The following is a 23418-nucleotide window of genomic DNA, read 5'->3' on the forward strand; positions in this document are numbered from 1 at the left end:
GCCAAAGGGGAGCTAGGGAGAGGACTGGGCTTTGAAAGACGGTGGACTATGAACCACTCACACCCCCTGCCAGCCCCCCATGGCATATCACATCCCCCCCCCCATAACCTCATGGGGCCCTGAAAGCAACTATTCCCTTAAAATTGAAGTAAATGGCAGCTACCAAAATAGAATAGTTCTGCTTTGCACCAACGAGGTTCCCGGTGTGAATCCCAGCCTAAATGCTTCCTGCCTGGAGTTTGCATGTTCTCCCTGTGCATGCGTGGGTTTTCTCTGGGTACTCTGATTTCCTCCCACACTATACAGACATGCAGGTAGGTTCCTTTGTTCCTGTGTACGTTGGCGTTGAAAGCATATGTATGAATGTGGGATAGAGACCTTAGATGGTAAGTTCCTGAGGTCAGGGACTGATGTGAATGTACAGTGTGTAAAGTGTCAGCAATATATAAATACCTGAAATAAAATAAAATCCAGAACATTCCAGAGAAGACAATATGATAGAGAGAACAAAGGATTGGAATGTAGTAAAGTGGGAGAAGGTAAAGACCAATCCTGTGCCGTCCCTCCAATCAGATATTCTGGAGGAGAATTGTAAATCTTCCCCCATTGGAGGGTCTCAGCCGCCTTCTGCTTCTCATCTGCTTCAGATTTCAGATGTTGCCAATAATACATTTCCCCAACTATCAGAAGTGCACATTGGTGACAGTTGGGAGTCAATCCATCTAAGAACAAAAGGAAACCCATCCATGGAAGACTCGCCAGTGATAAAAACCTGAACACAATCCCAGCTGACAATCAACTTTGTTGTACAGACAGAACATCATGGAGGCAATCAGATAAAAGAATTGTCAGCTCTGTGGGTGAGGTTTGTGACATTTAATCCAGAAGATTTACTCCAAGTTGGGATGACAGGTTAGTCCAGCCATTCACATGATGGGATCCTATTTTTGGCTCATTTGCATAATGAAATAAAGGCGGAGTCACATGGAGGGAGATATAAAGTTTCTCCTGATGAAGTGGCTCAGCGGTGAGTAACCCGCCCGTCATATCTGGACTCCATTATCACCCAATTATCCAAATAACTCCGCTGTGATCTGAGCCGATGATTATAAGAGGCAGATTCCACCCCAGGGAGATTAATCTGATGACGGCGATAATAACGTGTCTGTCAACGTCCCTCCGGAAATCACCGCCATGTTATAACCGGTGCTGGAAGGAGGCCTGCGTCCAATGAAACGAAGGCCAAACATTTCATAAACGTCCTCAGATAATTATAATAATTATAGTGGCGGCTCCCAATTTTTTTTTTTTTTTTTTTTTTTACAGTTTCACTTTCACAAAATCTGCAAAACATTCTATTACAGACCCAATTAATGTGACATTAAATCTCCCAATTCTCCAAAAACGAATCCCAACATTCACTGCATAATGGCCTGGAATTTATTTTCATGAAATTGTTACTTCTTGTAACATTCTCAGTGGCTCCCGAAACTGCTTCTGTTTCCTCCTCACTTCCCATTGTTTGGAATGAGCAGTGAACCTTAGATGAGGGTCTGTACACTGCTCTGCACATCCCATAATAGTACATAATAAGCCACAGTCCATGGAACATAGTCCATACATAGTCAATACATAGTCAATACATAGTCAATACATAGTCCATACATAGTCCATGGTACATAGTCCATACATAGTCCATACATAGTCCACACATAGTCCATGGTACATAGTCCATACATAGTCAATACATAGTCCATACATAGTCCATACATAGTCAATACATAGTCAATACATAGTCAATACATAGTCAATACATAGTCAATACATAGTCAATACATAGTCCATGGTACATAGTCCATGGTACATAGTCCGTACATAGTCCATACATAGTCAATACATAGTCAATACATAGTCCATGGTACATAGTCCATACATAGTCCATGGTACATAGTCCATACATAGTCCATGGTACATAGTCCATGGTACATAGTCCATACATAGTCAATACATAGTCCATGGTACATAGTCCATACATAGTCCATACATAGTCCATACATAGTCCATACATAGTCCATACATAGTCCATACATAGTCCATGGTACATAGTCCATGGTACATAGTCCATACATAGTCAATACATAGTCCATGGTACATAGTCCATACATAGTCCATACATAGTCCATACATAGTCCATACATAGTCCATACATAGTCCATGGTATATAGTCCATACATAGTCCATACATAGTCCATACATAGTCCATACATAGTCCATACATAGTCCATACATAGTCCATACATAGTCCATACATAGTCCACACATAGTCCACACATAGTCCATGGTACATAGTCCATACATAGTCCATACATAGTCAATACATAGTCCATACATAGTCCATGGTACATAGTCCATACATAGTCCACAGTCCATACATAGTCCATAGACCCTATTCCATAGTGAGCAAGAGAGGCCGAATACATTCCTACATAAAGGGGGGACATGGAGAACAAACATATCCACCCTCCATCAGGAAGTCAGAGGACAGCAGAAAAAAAAAAAAAGAAAAAACACGTGGAGGAAGCTGGGAATGGATAGAAGTAATAGAAGGGACTTTTCTTAGTTAGGAACACATACTGGGATTTTATATCGGAGTTTAGTATTACTGGAAAGCTGAAGTTGGATTGGCTTATATTTGACCTTCTCTGCCACCCCCCCCCCCCCCCCCCAACCCATCATAAATTACTGGCTGACAAATTTCCAACTGCTAAAAACTGGAAAAAAAAAAACAAAAAAAAAAAAACAAACAACAATTCACGGCATCTCCAGAAGGTCACTGAAGAGGTAACATTGCAAACTAAATTTTAAAGTACAGTAGCACCTTGAATTACGAGCAGAATCTGTTCCAAATGCATGCTTGGAATCCAAAGCACTTGTATATCAAAGCGAATTTCCCCCATAGGAATCAATGGAAACTCAGATAATTTGTTCCAGTGTCACTGGTAGTGTGTGCAGTACTGCATGTGGCCAGAGGTGTGGGGGGGCGCCGGAGACGCTTGGGAATGGAGTGTTTCCGAGTGTCTCCGAGCGGCTCCTGCACCTCTGGCCACATGTGGTACTGCACACTCCAGAGGCTTGAATCGAATCCTGCTTGTCCTGCGAGACAACGCTCGCAAAATCAGAATTAAAATAAAAAAAAAAATGCAGCTTGTTTTGTGAAACACTTGTAAACCGCGTTACTCGCAATCTGAGGTTTTACTGTATTACTGAGGGCCCTTTCACACCGATACGTTTTTCCTGCGTTTTTCTCCTTGCAAGAAAAAGGTTTCCCTTTAAATCCTATGGGATTTTCACACCACTGCAGTGCGTTTTGAAAAGTCCCGTGTGCTGCATCTTTGCTGAGATTTTAAAAAAATCGCACCAAAAACGCAGCTTCCTATTGAAATGAATAGAAATCACGATAAAATACGCACGTTTTTTGAGTCCATTTTTCACAGTTGCAGGCAACCCAAAAACACAAAGCAGAAGCATCTGAAACAGCAGAGTTGCGATTTTGCGACAGAGCAGTGAGAGAGAGAGTACTCTAAAGGTAAAACTTTTTCCCATTTTGGATAGATTGGGGGTGCATTAGAACATCTGCCAGTTTTTATTGCGGTCTGAGCCCCCGTTAGTGAGATTCAACCTCTCTATATTTGTCCAGTTTATTATCACTGAAAGTGAAAGTAAAAAAGATTTTAACATTTTGGGTTGTCCCCAGAAAAGTAATAGAGGGAAACTCTTCCAATGGGGACACTAGTTCTGGTGACCCGGGGGTCTCCGAGGAATTGCCTTAATTTTCAGGGATTTCCTCTCACTTCCTGTTTGGCTATGGGACAGGAAGTGAAGGGAAATCCCTGCAATGGGACACAGATGACAGGGGCTAGAACCCTCCCTTACTCAATCCAAAACGAAAATAAAGATTTTCCTGCAGTTCTACTTTAAAAGAAGAACTGCGAGCAAAAATGTTTTTTTAAGGCTGTGCCCACATGGCATGGGTTAGCTGCTCTTTTTGTCTAAGGGATTGCAGAGAGGAGACTTCCCTAATCCGTAGATTCCCCAAGCACAAGACTGGCACCCCCCAGCGGTGCTGTGAATGGACTGTTCCTGGTGTCATCATGCCCATAGCCCAGCTCAGGACGTGAGGACAGCAGAACAGTCCACCACTGGACACGGGGGAGCACGGCTTTCCAGATGATCAAAGGATCGGATCGGTTCCTTGCGCCCCTAGACAAAACAATCCATTATCCCGGGCACAGCCCCACTGCATGGGACAAAAAAAAAAATGGTCATGGAGTTTTGCTTTTTAAGCATCTTCTCTGATAAGGACAATACAATTCTTACACCACTGGGAACCATGGAACCAATTTCTGAACCCAACCATAGATCACAGCAGAACATGGTGGTGGGATCAAACCTCAGGAGAGCAGCACCACCCCTCATATTACACCGATAAGAGTTTCTGATGGTCCTACCTGAACCTCCATGAGCCAAACCCCCCCCCCCCCTCACCTTTCTCTAACCCCCCCCAAATATCCTGTCCTTCAATTCTGACCCAAATGGCCAACTGGTCAGGCTCTACCAACACACCATGTGGCTGGTCCAACCCGAGATATGGTGGCCACGTGCAGAGTACTGGGGGCCCAGGGGCCACATACCGGCGATCGGGGAATATATTCAACTCTCAGTTGGTGTTGATACAGATTTTTTGTAAAAGTGAAACTCGGATGACTTTGTTTTATGACAATTACAATCCATGAATATAGAATTTTATTTCATGGAATTACTTTATATTTTTATAACATGTAATGACTTTCTGTGTGTTTTATAAGGTAACTAATTCTCAGATAGAAAGGAATTCCCTGAAATAATTAACATATCAGAGAATTTGTTACATTATAAAATCCTGTTTTTATTTCACTTTATGATTTTATAATGTAACAAATTCTCTGATTGTTTTTCTTTGTAGTCAAAACAAACAGAGAAATGATTTTATTCTGTGTGGAATCTTCTGGTTTTTATTGTAACAAATTATCCTCAGATTGTTACTTTTTATCTGAGATCTGCATTATCGCCTGAACATGAATCTCCATCAGAGCGTTCCCCAGGGAAAGGACTACATTGTGTGTCATGGCTCGTTTTTGTGTGCTCAGTGCCATAGGAAGAATTTTTAATTTTCCTACTGGCCAAAAATGCACTATATTGTCAAAAGTATTGGGACGCCTGACCTTTACACGCACATGACCTTTAATGACATCCCAGTCTTATGCCCCGTACACACGGTCGGACTTTGCTCGGACATTCCGACAACAAAATCCTAGGATTTTTTCCGACGGATGTTGGCTCAAACTTGTCTTGCATACACACGGTCACACAAAGTTGTCGGAAAATCCGATCGTTCTGAACGCGGTGACGTAAAACACGTACGTCGGGACTATAAACGGGGCAGTGGCCAATAGCTTTCATCTCTTTATTTATTCTGAGCATGCGTGGCACTTTGTCCATCGGATTTGTGTACACACGATCGGAATTTTCGACAACGGATTTTGTTGTCGGAAAATTTTATCTCCTGCTCTCCAACTTTGTGTGTCGGAAAATCCGATGGAAAATGTGTGATGGAGCCCACACATGGTCGGAATTTCCGACAACACGCTCCGATCGGACATTATCCATCGGAAAATCCGACCGTGTGTACGTAGCATTAGTCCGTAGGGTTCAATATTGAGTTGGCTCCGCCCTTTGCAGCTATAACAGCTTCACCTCTTCTGGGAAGGCCGTTCACAAGGTTTAGGAGGGTGTCTATGGGAATGTTTGACCATTCTTCCTGAAGAGCATTTGTGAGGTCAGGCACTGATGTTGGACGAGAAGGCCTGGCTCGCAGTCTCTGCTCTAATTCATCCCAAAGGTGTTCTATCAGGTTGAGGTCAGGACTCTGTGCAGTCAAGTTCCTCCACCCCAAACTCGCTCATCCATGTCTTTATGGACCTTGCTTTAAATATAGTGTATATTTAGTGCCAGACGCAGACCCCACAGATCACACAGAGGATGGATCTCTGAACTTTGTGTCTGAGATAATACATTTCCAGAGGTCTTAGAGTCCTCCGCCTCCTCACATGCAGGAGGATCAGATTAACACACAAGAGGCAAATATCAAACATGTAATAAGTTGTGTATTCAGTGTAGACGCCAGGAACCTCCCAAGATGACATTTATTTGATCTCAATAATCAGAGGAAGCCAAAAATATCCAGATCCGTCCAGATATTCCAGTATGGAGGCTCCGCCTTCCTCACAGACGAATCAGACATCAGAACGCAGACAGCTCCCATGTATAGCACACAGCGAGGATGGCGCAGTACAAGGCTGTACAAAGACCAAAATCCTCACTGTACACACAGATGGCTCCCATGTATCGCACACAGCGAGGGTGGCGCAGTACAAGACTGTACACAGATCCTCAAATGTACACACAGTATAGCACACAGTGAGGGTGGCGCAGTACAAGACTGTACACAGACCAAAATCCTCACTGTACACACAGATGGCTCCCATGTATCGCACACAGCGAGGGTGGCGCAGTACAAGGCTGTACACAGAGATCCTCAATGTACACACAGACAGACACGTAATCCATCAATGTCACCAGACAATCCCTCCACTTATCACTGACAATTAACTCCTTTGTACTGTATCTATGAAGGCAAAGTCTTGTCATCCAAGTACAGGAGGTGTGTTAGGTCTACAGAACACCTCCTCTACTTCCCATCACCACAACATGGGGGGGAGGGGCAGTAGTCCACATAAACACACTGGGAACAATGTATCCGATAACAGTAAAGCACAGGCAGGGCTCTCCTTAAAAGACACAGTGCAGGTTTTGTGTCATCCTCGCTATTATAAAACCTCAACAGCCCCCCTAATGGGGCCCCCTCCCACCCCCGGGCCCCGTAGGAGCTGCATGGACTGCTATGGCTCAGTACATGTACATTAATGAGAATGGGCCCCACACCTTTGTCAGATTGTCACAAATATTTTCCACTCAGATTCTGCGACTTTCCGTAAAATAAAACATTTCACCATTCACAGGAAGTACTTATGGAGATTTTGTGGATTTTGGTTCCTTACAAGATCAGATAAGATGGCAAATAACAGACTGAAAACTGCTGATCCAGCAAATTATTCTCTACAGGAAATAATCCTTTATCAGCAAAAATAATTCCCAGAGATCTCTGGGCTCAGCATGGAGGCATCAACACCTTTCAGAGAGGATCACCACCAATCACCGCGAGCAAGGCATCCGCTGCATGGCTGATGTTTATTGCAGCTTGTATGGTCACCCCAGAGGATTCTGCCAATGACAGAAGCTCACAGATCACATGACCATCTTCCCCCATTCTCTCCCCGATCGATGCGACTCCTGACCACCAATGGGAACATTTCTAAATACAAAGTAACAAATGATCTGACTCTTATTTCATGAATTCTCTGAACATTCTCCGATAATGGTGGAGGACGGCTGCAGAGACAAGGATTGCTGGCGGCCGGGTCTATTATGGGTGGAGCCTCCCCCAAAATCTAGGGGTATAACTGACAATGATTGATGGCAGCCGGGTCTATTATGGGTGGAGCCTCCCCCAAAATCTAGGGGTATAACTGACAATGATTGATGGCATCCGGGTCTACTATGGGTGGAGCCCCGAATCCAGGGGCAGAATGCCGTCAATGATTGATGGCGGCTGGGTCTATTATGGGTGGAGCCCCCCAAATCCAGCAGTGAACTCTGATCAGGGAAATTGCAGGCAATGCCATAAAGAGCCATATACTGGATTTATATAATTGGTGTAATGTCATAAAACAACATTCCAGATATATGAGGCCATAACACCAAACAGTCATAGAAGAAACTAATTACTGCACGTGCTCTGTGCCTGGTCACATGACTGCTCCATGGCAGAATCCATTTAACTAAACATGCTCTGTTGTTGGTCACCTGACCATGCCATGGTGGAATCCACTTATTACATATACTCTGATTGGTCACATGACCATGCCATAGTGGAAACCATTTATTGGATGTGCTCTGTGGCTTGTCACTTCTTTGCAGATCCCCTCCAAGTCATTAAGGTATCCAGGCTTTGGTAACTCGAACCTTCAGCTCCCTCCACATATTTTCTATAGGATTAAGGTCTGGAGACTGGCTAGGCCATTCCGGGACCTTAATGTGCTTCTTCTTGGGTCCCTCCTTTGTTGCCTTGGCCATGTGGATAAATCACACAAATAGGAAGCATAAAAGGGGAATACAAAGACACGGAATTTCAAAAAAAGAGCCAACTTCGAGAAACTACACTCGTTGCTAGAAGATACTAAATGGGATAAAAAAAATCTTAGGAACAAAGAACACGGAGCAAAATGGGTGTGCTTTAGGAGCATATAAGATAAGGGCATTAGCCAATGCATCCCAAAGGGTAATACATTTAAAAGATCAAGTCCTGGGTGGCTTAACGCCAACGTAAAAATTCATATAAAAGCAAAAGGAGAAGGCCTTCAAAGTGTACAAGGCTGAGGGAACATCATCAGCATCCCAACTGTACAAAAGAATGCAATAAGAAATGTAAGGGTGTAATCAGGGTGGCTGAGATAGAACACGAAAGGCACATAGTGGAGGAGAGTAAGAAAAATACCAAGAAATTCTTTTAAGCATATAAATAGTAAAAAAGGGAGGACAGACCACATTGGCTCCATAAAGAATGATGAAGAGATTCTGGTTACAAAGGATGGGGAGATGGCGAAGGTATTGAATGTATTCTTCTCCTCAGTCTTCCCGAAGGAATCGGGGGGCTTCAGTATTCAAAATGGCAATGTTTATCCTCATGACACAACACAGGAAGCACCTACATGGCTAACAGAGGATAAAAATCAGAAACAGACTTGAAAAACTTAACACAAAGAAGTCACCGGGACCAGACGGCTTGCACCCGAGGGTACTTAGGGAACTCAGTCAGGTAATTGCCAGACCATCGTTCCTAAATTTTACTCAAGTCTACTGACTGGAATGGTACCAGCTGATTGGAGAAAAGCCAATGTAGCACCAATATTTAAATACAAAATACATCCCTGGGAATTACAGACCAGTTAGCCTAACATCAATAGTATGTAAACTCTTGGAGGGGATGATAAGGGACTATATACAAGATTTTAGTAATAAGAACGATATCATTAGCAGTAATCAGCATGGATTCATGAAGAATCGTTCTTGCCAAACCAATCTATTAACCTTCTATGAGGAGGTGAGTTGCCATCTAGATAAAGGAAGGCCCGTAGACGTGGTGTATCTGGATTTTGCAAAAGCATTTGACACAGTTCCCCATAAACGTTTACTGTATAAAATAAGGTCCGTTGGCATGGACCATAGGGTGAGTACATGGATTGAAAACTGGCTACAAGGGCGTGTTCAGAGGGTGGTGATAAATGGGGAGTACTCAGAATGGTCAGAGGTTGGTAGTGGGGTTCCCCAGGGTTCTGTGCTGGGACCGATCCTATTTAATTTGTTTATAAACGACCTGGAGGATGGGATAAACAGTTCAATCTCTGTATTTGCAGACGATACTAAGCTAAGCAGGGCAATGGTCTTGTAGCCCATTCCAGCCTTGTGTAGGTCTACAATCTTGTCCCCGACATCCTTGGACAGCTCTTTGGTCTTGGCCATGGTGGAGAGATTGGAATCTGATTGATCACTTCTGTGGACAGGTGTCTTTTATACAGGTAACAAGCTGAGATTAGGAGCACTCCCTTTAAGAGAGAGAGAGAGAGAAGAGTGCTCCTAATCTCAGCTTTTACCTGTAGAGAGGACACCTGGGAGCCAGAAATCTTGCTGATTGATCGGGGATCAAATCCTTATTTCACTCATTAAAATGCAAATCAGTTTATAACAACTTTTTTGAAATGCGTTTCTCTGGATATTTTTGTTATTCTGTCTCTTACTGTCAGGGGGCGACCCGTTCATAAAGGGCGCACGGGCACCGCCCCCTCTATCCACGCCACCCCCTATATGGTTAATGGATAGCTTATCCACGGCCGACGTGGGGGGGTGAAGCACCCGATTGGAGCCAGAGGCTTCAAAGTAGGGCAGACTCGGAGTGAAGAGCATTGCGCTCAGAGCCCACCCAGGTGTGTTAGAAAAGCAAATGAATATTCACTTTTCTAACACTGAATCACCTCTCCGCCAATCAGGAAGAGCGGGTCTAATACCAGTGTCCCGATTGGCTGAAAGGTCAAGCGATCCTGTTGATCGCCTAGGTAGAGGGGGGAGGGGGATGCACAGCGGAAAGGTGCCATGATCCACACCAGAGGAGGAGGAAGAAAGGCTCCGGACACGCTGCCCACCCGCTTCCATCCTGGCTGTCCCTGCCACTGCTCACTGTTATAATAAACTGACCAATAAAATTATAGACTGATCGTTTCTTTGTCAGTAGACAAACGTACAAAATCAGCAGCCGATCAAATACTTTTTTTCCCTCACTGTATACAGACCTCCAGCACACTGGATATTAAATTCATACAGAGATACCAGATATATGACCCATACAGTACAGTGATAGTAGGAGTACAATGACCCCCTATAGGACATCACTATATGAGTGGAATGTGTGATGGGGGTCCTTATAGGGGGGGTCATTGTCCTCTTTTCATCACAATGGATATTCCAGTCATATAGAGATAAATGGAGGATAATGACCCCCTATAGGAACCCCCCATCACACCAGATATTCCACTCCTATAGAGATGAATGGAGGATAATGACCCCCTATAGGGACCCCCCACCACACCAGATATTCCACTCCTATAGTGATGATTGGAGGATAATGACCCCCTATAGGAACCCCCCATCACACCAGATATTCCACTTCTATAGAGATGAATGGAGGATAATGACCCCCCACCACACCAGATATTCCACTCCTATAGTGATGATTGGAGGATAAAGACCCCCTATAGGGACCCCCCACCACACCAGATATTCCACTCCTATAGTGATGATTGGAGGATAAAGACCCCCTATAGGGACCCCCCACCACACCAGATATTCCACTCCTATAGTGATGATTGGAGGATAATGACCCTCCTTAGACTCCCCACACAGGAAAATCAGGACGGTAATGACAGGGAGATTCTTCACATTCCTTCCTAAATTCCTGATTTACACACCTCACCCGATAACCCTTCACTAAGAACATGAGATATGCGACACGCTGGCTGTAAAGAGAACCCGTCATTCCTTCACCAGCAGGTGGTGCGTCATCCGGGGCACACCCCGCCAGGTGCCGGCGATCAGAAAAACCGTCTACCATCATATGTGCCGTCCTTGGAGAGACTTCCCGCATTATTATTATTATTACATACATTAAATCCAAAACAAATAACCGCCACTCACCAAATCTACAACAAAGCATCAATGGCGGATCAGGTACCGGTTTACCTTTTTAGGTTACAGACCGGTAAGGCTCAGGGGTCAGAGGTCGGGGGAAGGGAATAACATCAAGTCACTTCAGTGATCAGTTGGTGTACAGAAGAGCTGAACTCCGGGCACAAAAATCTCTCATTTAAGTAGATTCCTCAATAACCACAAAGTAATAAATCCACTCTGTGTGCACTAAATGTCTTTACAAACCCAGATATTATCTGTGCAGAGAGCAGAGTTGTGGGAGAGGCCTAGTAGGCTCCACCCACTAAAAATCCACAGGATGGGGTGGAGACAAGACCAGTCCACCGGCACAAGGATAGAGATCAGCAGTGGGCGGTCTTTATTACAGGAAGTCTCACACTGGCTGACTGCACAGATCTGGGAGAAATACACAAAGATCACCGAGGTTCCAGAAAAACGCACATGACCGCTGGATTTATTATCCCCGGAATTCAGCTTTGAGGAGGGTCAGATGGCGGGTAAAGCGTTAATATTAGAGGATAGAGTGCAATGGTCATGTTGGGGCAGTGGCGTCGCAATGGGGGTGCGGATCGCACCCGGGAGACGCCATCAAGTAGGAAGTGATATCCAACCGCGATGGTGTCACTGCCATTTGTGATGGGGTGCTGGAAGAGGGGAAGACTGTCTCCCCTCCCCCCCTTGACCCCATCCCGGCTCCCGCTTGAGAACTCCGCCGCTCCCCGCAGTCGGCTCCGGACACGTGTAGCAGCCGCAGCGGCGGGAGATGAAGTCACCGGTGGGTGGCGCAGGTCGGCTCTTTAAATCAGTGCAGTGCTGGGCCAGCTGCCTCTTGTCAGGAAGGGTCAGGGGGAGGGGGAGGGGGAGCAACTCCTCATGTCCAGTCGCTGCTTTTCCTCCATCATCTGCATCATAGCCAACTACCTGATCAGCAGGGGACCATCTATGTCCCAGATGGCAAGCTCAGTGCACAGTAGCTGTTGGGTGCCGGAGAAGGACTGACCTACAAGTGAGTCTGGGGTGATCCTAGCCAGTCCCTCCCCTTCCACACCTGTCCTGGCCCAAGACCCCACCATCCCTGGAGACCCCCATAGACCTAAGTGGCCCCACAGTCCCAGATGACCCTGTGGTCCCAGGAGACTTTATGGTACCTGGAGATCCCACAGTCCCAGGTGGTTAAATAGTCCCTGGTGCTCCAACAGTGCCAACCAACCCCCCCCCCCCCCCCCCCCAATAGATCCAGGAGATCCCACAGTCCCAGGTGGCTCTATAGTCTCTGGTGATCGAACAGTGCCAATCAACCCCCCCATAGATCCAGGAGGTCCCACAGTCCCATGTGGCTCTTTAGTCTCAGGTGATCCCAAAGTTTCAGATTATCCCTTAGTCCAAAGTGATCCAGTGTTATAGGTGGGCAGTAAAACTGCTATGGGGCGGACCTGAAGTGGTTAAACTTTGAGTTCTATTATTTTCATATGATAATCATATCTTGATAGTTGCTTGATAGTTGTTAATCTCACTAAAATTGCCATTACATGCAGTGTTTTATGGAGAAACAAATTATTGGGGGGGGGGGGGTGACACCATGTTTTATTGCATCAGAGGACACCAACCCACGTGACACCACTGGGTTGGGGAGAAAAGGGGTTTATGGGGGGTTGGGGTGATGACAAGTATTGGGGTAGATGATGTTTTAAGTGATGGGAGAGAATTTTAGAAGCCTCGCTTGTTGCATCTTTGATGCATTTCCATCTAAACACCAAGGTGTGAGCCGGCCCTTTAAGAACACCTGGCCTCAGGTCTAAAAAAAAAAAAACAATAAAATCTCTCCGTCCGTCTGCGATAAAGAAGGCAAATATAGGAGGGGAGAACAGAGACCAGTGCGGAGAGCTCTGGGGCAAATCATAAAGAGGACCTGTCCTCCCAACATACAGACCCCCCTCCCCCCAAGAGCCATAAAGAGGACCTCCCCCCAACACATAGACCCGCTCCCCCCCAACAAGAGCCATAAAGAGGACCTGTCCTCCCAACATACAGACCCCCCCTCCCCCCAAGAGCCATAAAGAGGACCTTCCCCCCAACACACAGACCCCCTCCCCCCCAAAAAGAGCCATAAAGAGGACCTGTCCCCCCCCCAAGACACAGACCCCCCTCCCCCCCAATAATGAGCCATAAAGAGGACCTGTCCCCCCAACACACAGACCTCCTTCTCCAACAGGGATCATAAAGAGGACCTGTCCCTCTAACACACAGACCCCCCCCCCCCCAACAAGAATCATAAAGAGAACCTTCCCCCTTACACACGGGTCCCCCCCCCCATTATAAAGAGGACCTGTCCCTCCAACACACAGACCCCCCCCCCCCCAACAAGGAACATAAAGAGGACCTGTTCCCCAAACTTACAGTGCCCCCCCTCCACCACCACCACCAAGAATCATAAAGAGAACTTGTCCCTCCAAAACAGAAAACCCCTCCCCAGCAACACACATAGTCCGGCTTCCTCCTATGCAACACCAAGAGGACCCTCCACTTCTCTACAGCCAAACTCTAGCCAGGTCTGGATTGGTTGGGGGGACAATCTCCCCTTCTCATCTCCTTCTCACGGAAGTCTTCAGAGATCAATGATATGAACAATTAGAAAATACACAACTTCATACCTCCAAACATTTTGAGATGGGAATGAGGGACACCTACTAGCAAAATGTATGTAGGCATAGGACACGCCTCCTGCCACACCCCTTTAAATAGAATTAACCAAACAAAAGGTTAATTAATCCACAAGGGCTTTTTTTACCACTATTATTACTTTATATTGTTTTTTAAATTTACAAATGCGGAAATTTCGAATTTGGATGAAAGGTTTAGCACTGGGAAAGACTTTTTGATAGATAAAAAAAGTGCATTTTATATACAACTATATGGATCAGACCAAAAAGAGGGACAAATGAGGAGGAAAGAGGGACAGAGGGGCATTGCTCCAAATCAGGGACTGTCCCTCGAAATCAGGGACAGTTGGGAGCTATGCACAACTTTACATGACACAAGATTCAATTCACAAAGTGTCTTTATTGTAGCTGGACCAGCAGCCTGTGATCTCTCTAGTCTGTCTGTCCAGTCAGTGAATGACCCCCGATGAAGGGGGGGGGGGGGAGAGAAGGGAGCCCCGATGAAAGTGGGGGGGGGGAAGACGGGAGCCCCGATGAAAGTGGGGGGGGGGAAGACGGGAGCCCCGATGAAAGTGGGGGGGGGGAAGACGGGAGCCCCGATGAAAGTGGGGGGGGGAAGACGGGAGCCCCGATGAAAGTGGGGGGGGAAGACGGGAGTCCCGATAAAGGGGGGGAGAAGGGAGCCCCGATGAAGGGGGGGAGAAGGGAGCCCCGATGAAGGGGGGGAGAAGGGAGCCCCGATGAAGGGGGGGAGAAGGGAGCCCCGATGAAGGGGGGGAGAAGGGAGCCCCGATGAAAGGGGAGGGGGGAGAAGGGAGCCCCGATGAAAGTGGGGGGGGGAAGACGGGAGCCCCGATGAAAGGGGGGGGAGAAGGGAGCCCTGATGAAAGGGGAGGGGGGAGAAGGGAGCCCCGATGAAGGGGGGGAGAAGGGAGCCCCGATGAAGGGGGGGAGAAGGGAGCCCCGATGAAGGGGGGGAGAAGGGAGCCCCGATGAAAGGGGGGGAGAAGGGAGCCCTGATGAAAGGGGAGGGGGGAGAAGGGAGCCCCGATGAAAGGGGAGGGGGGAGAAGGGAGCCCCGATGAAAGGGGAGGGGGGAGACGGGAGCCCCGATGAAAGTGGGGGGGGAAGACGGGAGCCCCGATGAAGGGGGGGAGAAGGGAGCCCCGATGAAGGGGGGGAGAAGGGAGCCCCGATGAAGGGGGGGAGAAGGGAGCCCCGATGAAGGGGGGGAGAAGGGAGCCCCGATGAAGGGGGAGAAGTGAGCCCCGATGAAGGGGGGGGTGGGGGTAGGGAGCCCCAATGAAGGGGGGGTGGGAGTAGGGAGCCCCAAAGAAGGGGGGGGGGAAGTGAGCCCCGATGAAGGGGGAGAAGGGGGAGCAGTGAGCCCCGATGAAGGGGGAGGGAGCCCCAATGAAGGGGGGGTGGGAGTAGGGAGCCCCAATGAAGGGGGGGGGGAGAAGGGAGCCCCAGTGAAGGTGGGGGGGGGGGAGAAGGGAGCCCCGATTAAGGGGGAGAAGGGGGAGCAGTGAGCCCTGGAACTTACTGGATATATCCTCAGACCTGCTGTCAGAATAAACTTTTTCTGGACCTGATACAATCCTCATCCTATCATCCCTTTACATACATTTTTTTTTTTTATTATAACTATGTAACTTATTTTAAAATCTTTTTGAACTCTCATTTTTTTGAAAATAAGCATCCTCATCCATGCCTGTTTGTGAATGGAGTATAGAGAGTGAATGTCCACATGTGCACAGGAGCTGACAATCTACACAGATAGGCAGTGCTGATAAGGGAGGCCTCCGCTCAGGTAGTGACATTTGTCCCTCAGGGACATTTATCAATGATGAGATCAGAGCTGGTGACCCCAGGGCACACACCCCCTGGGGATGGAGATCGGGTGAAGAGAACCTGTCACTGATCTAAAAGCAGCCTCATTGTTTATAGAAGATCCTAATATTTTGGTGACATAACAGACAGGACTCCACCCGTACATCACGTGGACAGCTCTACATTGATTATTATAAGAGAGTCGTACCATCTTCAGCCACTGAGATCCCATTCACATACCTCCCAACTGTCCCGGATTTCGAGGGACTGTCCCTGATTTGGAATAAAGTCCCTCTGTCCTCCTCATTTGTCCCTCATTTTGCTCTGATCTATAAAGATGTATATAAAATGCACTTTTTATCTTTCAAAAGGTGTTTCCAGTGCTAAACCTTTCATCCAATTACTAAATTGCTGCATTTGTAAACTCCAAAAGCCAAAATAAAGGAATAGTAGTGGTAAAAATAAAACACTTGTGGGTTTAATAATTTTTTGTGTAATTCTCCTTTAAAGGGGGTGTGGCAGGGGGTGTGTCCTATGCCTACATACATCTGCTAATAGGTGTCGCTCATTCCCATCTCAAAAAGTTAGGAGGTGTGCATTCATATATAACAAAGTGACCGCCTGCACACCCGCCGGGCTCTGCCTCTGCTTTGTTTTTATGGTTGGAAACAATCGGCTCATCAGACACGAGAGTAATAAAGATATATAGTCAGCTGTAAATATCTAACATACAGCTCTGAGAGGTCTGAAATGACACTGCTGGGCCACAGGATGGGGTATAGGGGGACACAGATGTCTGGGGTGACATTGCTGGGCCACAGGATGAGGTATAGGGGTACATAGCTATGTCTGGGGTGACACAGCCAGGACAGGATGAGGTATAGGGGTACATAGCTATGTCTGGGGTGACACAGCCAGGACAGGATGAGGTATAGGGGTACATAGACATGTCTGGGGTGACACGGCCAGGATGAGATATAGGGGTACATAGACAAGTCTGGGGTGACACAGCCAGGACAGGATGAGGTATAGGGGTGCATAGCTATGTCCGGGGTGACACAGCCAGGACAGGATGAGGTATAGGGGTGCATAGCTATGTCTGGGGTGACACAGCCAGGACAGGATGAGGTATAGGGGTGCATAGCTATGTCTGGGGTGACACAGCCAGGACAGGATGAGGTATAGGGGTACATAGCTATGTCTGGGGTGACACAGCCAGGACAGGATGAGGTATAGGGGTACATAGACATGTCTGGGGTGACACGGCCAGGATGAGATATAGGGGTACATAGACAAGTCTGGGGTGACACAGCCAGGACAGGATGAGGTATAGGGGTGCATAGCTATGTCTGGGGTGACACGGCCAGGATGAGATATAGGGGTACATAGACAAGTCTGGGGTGACACAGCCAGGACAGGATGAGGTATAGGGGTGCATAGCTATGTCTGGGGTGACACAGCCAGGACAGGATGAGGTATAGGGGTGCATAGCTATGTCTGGGGTGACACAGCCAGGACAGGATGAGGTATAGGGGTACATAGCTATGTCTGGGGTGACACAGCCAGGACAGGATGAGGTATAGGGGTACATAGACATGTCTGGGGTGACACAGCCAGGACAGGATGAGGTATAGGGGTACATAGCTATGTCTGGGGTGACACAGCCAGGACAGGATGAGGTATAGGGGTACATAGATATGTCTGGGGTGACACAGCCAGGACAGGATGAGGTATAGGGGTGCATAGCTATGTCTGGGGTGACACAGCCAGGACAGGATGAGGTATAGGGGTACATAGACATGTCTGGGGTGACACGGCCAGGACAGGATGAGGTATAGGGGTACATAGCTATGTCTGGGGTGACACAGCCAGGACAGGATGAGGTATAGGGGTACAAAGACATGTCTGGGGTGACACAGCCAGGACAGGATGAGGTATAGGGGTACATAGATATGTCTGGGGTGACACAGCCAGGACAGGATGAGGTATAGGGGTACATAGACATGTCTGGGGTGACACAGCCAGGACAGGATGAGGTATAGGGGTACATAGATATGTCTGGGGTGACACAGCCAGGACAGGATGAGGTATAGGGGTACATAGCTATGTCTGGGGTGACACAGCCAGGACAGGATGAGGTATAGGGGTACATAGACATGTCTGGGGTGACACAGCCAGGACAGGATGAGGTATAGGGGTACATAGCTATGTCTGGGGTGACACAGCCAGGACAGGATGAGGTATAGGGGTACATAGACATGTCTGGGGTGACACAGCCAGGACAGGATGAGGTATAGGGGTACATAGCTATGTCCGGGGTGACACAGCCAGGACAGAATGAGGTATAGGGGTGCATAGCTATGTCCGGGGTGACACAGCCAGGACAGGATGAGGTATAGGGGTACATAGATATGTCCGGGGTGACACAGCCAGGACAGGATGAGGTATAGGGGTACATAGATATGTCTGGGGTGACACAGCCAGGACAGGATGAGGTATAGGGGTACATAGACATGTCTGGGGTGACACAGCCAGGACAGGATGAGGTATAGGGGTACATAGATATGTCTGGGGTGACACAGCCAGGACAGGATGAGGTATAGGGGTACATAGATATGTCTGGGGTGACACAGCCAGGACAGGATGAGGTATAGGGGTACATAGACATGTCTGGGGTGACACAGCCAGGACAGGATGAGGTATAGGGGTACATAGCTATGTCTGGGGTGACACAGCCAGGACAGGATGAGGTATAGGGGTACATAGCTATGTCTGGGGTGACACAGCCAGGACAGGATGAGGTATAGGGGTACATAGCTATGTCTGGGGTGACACAGCCAGGACAGGATGAGGTATAGGGGTACATAGATATGTCTGGGGTGACACAGCCAGGACAGGATGAGGTATAGGGGTACATAGATATGTCTGGGGTGACACAGCCAGGACAGGATGAGGTATAGGGGTACATAGACATGTCTGGGGTGACACAGCCAGGACAGGATGAGGTATAGGGGTACATAGACATGTCTGGGGTGACACAGCCAGGACAGGATGAGGTATAGGGGTACATAGATATGTCTGGGGTGACACAGCCAGGACAGGATGAGGTATAGGGGTACATAGACATGTCTGGGGTGACACAGCCAGGACAGGATGAGGTATAGGGGTACATAGACATGTCTGGGGTGACACAGCCAGGACAGGATGAGGTATAGGGGTACATAGACATGTCTGGGGTGACACAGCCAGGACAGGATGAGGTATAGGGGTACATAGACATGTCTGGGGTGACACAGCCAGGACAGGATGAGGTATAGGGGTACATAGACATGTCTGGGGTGACACAGCCAGGACAGGATGAGGTATAGGGGTACATAGACATGTCTGGGGTGACACAGCCAGGACAGGATGAGGTATAGGGGTACATAGACATGTCTGGGGTGACACAGCCAGGACAGGATGAGGTAGACGGGCACATAGATGTTTGAGGCGATTCCATGAGGGAGGAATAGTGCAATGTCTTTAAGGTGTTGTAGACCTAAGGTTGTACTCCCTTCAACATGGTCTCCTCCATTTTTAGGATGAAGAAAACAACTTTCCACATTGAACTTCTAGAAATCAGAGAAATTGTAGCACTGAGGTCAGCTGATGAGCAACAAACAAGTGAGATTGCTTATAAAACTTTATAATATATGAGAGGTACCCGAATCCATCCCGCCATCATTACTAGACCAGAACCCAACAACTGGACCTCCCGAAGGTACAAATTTTACACATCTATATGAAGGATATGGATATGAGTACAGCGTTTACCAATAGAGGGATGTACACTGTAGGACCAAAAGCATGTACACACACACACACACACACACACACACACACACCTCCCTCTCCAAAGATGGGGTTCAGGTGTTTCCAGTGAAGGCAATCCTCCATCATACAAAGACATTGCAGATGATTGTGCTCTTCCAATCTTGTGGTAACAGTTTGGTGAAGACCCTTTTCTGTTCCCCATGACTGTGCCTGCCCCCCCCCTTGTACAAAGCCAGCTCCATAAAGACATGGTGAGACCAGTTTGTTGTGGAGGGACTTGAGGGCCCTGCACAGAGCCCTGACCTCATCCCTACTGATCCCCTGACCTCATCCCTACTAAAAATCTTTGGGATGAATTGGAACCAGGTCTTCTCATCCAACATGTCGTCTCATCCAAGCTTAGTATAAAGCAGCACTTCTCCTTTTACAGAATTATCGAGTCTTCCTAACCACTCACAATATGGCTGCTTTGAGCTGAACCTTTTATAGAGGAAGGGGGGTGGGGTGGGGTTCATTCCAGGGCGATGCACTACATTATGGGTTGTTTCTTATTTTTGAAAACGGTTATAGCCAAAACTCCACAAACCCAGCAAACCCCTGGAGAGTGACTGGAAAATAAAATGCTAGTGACAAACCTCATCCCTATTTTTGGACGTTAAACCTACAAACAAGGATCTCAAAGTGACTGCATTGTAACCTGAAGATAAACAGCTATTATCATAGGGTCCAAAGGCCCATCCTACCTCCGTTACTGCTGACCTGCCTCTGAGGAGCCACCCATTGCTGTTCTTCCACCTCTGTGGATTCTCCCATAACTGCTAACCTGCTTATGGAGATCAATCCCTTGCTGTTCTTCCGCCACTGTGGATTTTTCCATTCCGGTTGACCTGCCTCCCGGGACCCTCCCCAGTTCGGTTGACCTGCCTCCTGGGACCCAGCCCAGTCCGGTTGACCTGCCTCCCGGGACCCAGCCCAGTCCGGTTGACCTGCCTCCTGGGACCCAGCCCAGTCCGGTTGACCTGCCTCCCGGGACCCAGCCCAGTCCGGTTGACCTGCCTCCCGGGACCCAGCCCAGTCCGGCTGACCTGCCTCCCGGGACCCAGCCCAGTCCGGCTGACCTGCCTCCCGGGACCCAGCACGGTTGACCTGCCTCCCGGGACCCAGCCCAGTTGACCTGCCTCCCGGGACCCAGCCCAGTCCGGTTGACCTGCCTCCCGGGACCCAGCCCAGTCCGGTTGACCTGCCTCCTGGGACCCAGCACGGTTGACCTGCCTCCCGGGACCCAGCACGGTCCGGTTGACCTGCCTCCCGGGACCCAGCCCAGTCCGGTTGACCTGCCTCCCGGGACCCAGCCCAGTCCGGTTGACCTGCCTCCCGGGACCCAGCCCAGTCCGGTTGACCTGCCTCCCGGGACCCAGCCCAGTCCGGTTGACCTGCCTCCCGGGACCCAGCCCAGTCCGGTTGACCAGCCTCCCATTCCAGTTGACCCGCCTCCCAGGATCCAGACATTATGGCTCCCCCACCTATAAAGATTCACGCACTAACTTTTAAAAGTCCTTCGTTATTGAAAGATTTCCTTTTTCTTTCTGTGAAAATGAATCTGGATGGTCACTCTGGACAACACAGACAGTTTCTCTTTCCAACACATTGATGAAAATGATGTCACCTTTGTACATATCTTTCCAATACACTTCAAGCCATCAACAAAAAGGGCCCCGAGGGGACACACACACACAGAGGATTCTGGGTGAAATGCAGAAAATGTGAAATAGAAACGTTTCCAGGAATGTGAGAAAGCCACAACCGGCCTGAAACACCCGCTGAAAATGCCAAGAATGTCAGCCACTCGAGAGGCAAGAAAGTGACATGTGAAGTCTACTGTACAAAAGACAATGGACGCACCCGGAGACTACAATGTAACCACAGATTCCACCTGCCATTGTGTTGTCCTAAAAGGTGTCAGATTGGGTAATGACTGCAACCAGCTGACAGTCCTGACCATCAGATAGCTGTGGGAGGAGCCTATTGATTAGGGCGGAGCATCAGCCATCATATTGTTGTTTGCCGCAGGATAGGAGTGACACCAGATGTGTACTGACCTTACAGAAGAATGACAGGTGTGAGGGTCAGTCTGGGAATCCTGAATATGTGACCTGGAATTCCCACTGAGGGATATTGTATTCATCCCGAAAGATGAAGATCCCATACAAGATAAAGGGGACCAATGGGCCCTGCCATGCTGGATGGTTGAGGGGCCCCAGGCGGTGGGTGGGCCGGGCCCCCGCACTATGGAACAGTCCGCCATTTCATGTATCTCGGGGGGTCATCTACATGTCAGGGTCACAAAAGACAATAAAATGATGAAGGCTAAAGACTAAGAAGTCGGCAGGGAAAGGGTCTGCAGCACCTCCCCCCCTCCCCCCATAGGCTTGACATGAATCCCCTGCTGGAACAACCAATCACATTCCGGGACCTGACAGAGATGCTCATACATCCAATCACCATCTCATGTCTATGGGATACTAATGATCATCTACAGCAATGACTCCAGTCCTCAAGTACCCCCAACAGGTCATGTTTTCAGGATTTCCCTCAGATGAAATGGATGTGGTAATTACTAAGGCAGTGAAACTGATCAAATCACCTGTGCAAAATAATGGAAATCCTGAAAACACGACCCGTTGGGGGTACTGGAGGAACATTGATCTACAGAACCGGCCGCTTACAGATATCTGCTGCTGTTAAATGTGAATTATTGGGAATCCCAAAATTGTACAAATTAGAAAAAAAACAATTGTAACATATTTGTCACCATCAATCCCTCACCTACAATCTATCACAAAGAACGTTCAGAATACTGCACACTGTCTTATAAAAGGGTGCCCAGGTCAGGGGCAGGAGGGGCAAGGTGCCCAGGTCAGGGGCAGGAGGGGCAAGGTGCCCAGGTCAGGGGCAGGAGGGGCAAGGTGCCCAGGTCAGGGGCAGGAGGGGCAAGGTGCCCAGGTCAGGGGCAGGAGGGGCAAGGTGCCCAGGTCAGGGGCAGGAGGGGCAAGGTGCCCAGGTCAGGGGCAGGAGGGGCAAGGTGCCCAGGTCAGGGGCAGGAGGGGCAAGGTGCCCATGTCAGGGGCAGGAGGGGCAAGGTGCCCATGTCAGGGGCAGGAGGGGCAAGGTGCCCATGTCAGGGGCAGGAGGGGCAAGGTGCCCATGTCAGGGGCAGGAGGGGCAAGGTGCTTAAAATAGGGGTATGAGAAGCCTATGTCTGGCATATTAGAGATAAAGTGCTCACATGAGGGGTAGAAGGGTAAGGTGCCTCGGCCAGGGGTATGAGGGGAGGGGAGGGAATGGGGTCTCCAAGTCAGGGGTATGGGGTCTCCGGCTATGTGGTGAGAGAATGGGGTGCCTAGGTCAGGAGCATGAGGGGGATGGGCTGGGGTGCCTAGGTCAGGATTGTGGGGGGGGATAGGGTCTCCAGGTCAGGAATATGGGGTCTCCTGGTCAGGGGTATGGTGGGGGAGGAGGGAATGAGGTCTCCTGGTCAGGGGGATGGGGTGCCTAGATCAGGAGTTAGTTATAGGTGACAATGAAAGCGGGTGACCCCGGGGATGGGGGCTTGTGACCTACTTGCCACCTCATCCCT

The 23418-nt window shown here is 48.4% G+C and overlaps 1 protein-coding gene across 1 annotated transcript in view; it reads right to left on the minus strand.

Moving 5' to 3' along the window:
• Positions 1-23418, minus strand: part of ESYT3 (extended synaptotagmin 3) — a gene marked incomplete in the record, with an annotated part of 62587 nt that overhangs the window by 36503 nt on the left and 2666 nt on the right.

Source organism: Aquarana catesbeiana, linkage group LG06 (genome assembly GCF_042186555.1).
Source record: "Aquarana catesbeiana isolate 2022-GZ linkage group LG06, ASM4218655v1, whole genome shotgun sequence".
NCBI classification, from domain to species: Eukaryota; Metazoa; Chordata; class Amphibia; order Anura; family Ranidae; genus Aquarana; species Aquarana catesbeiana.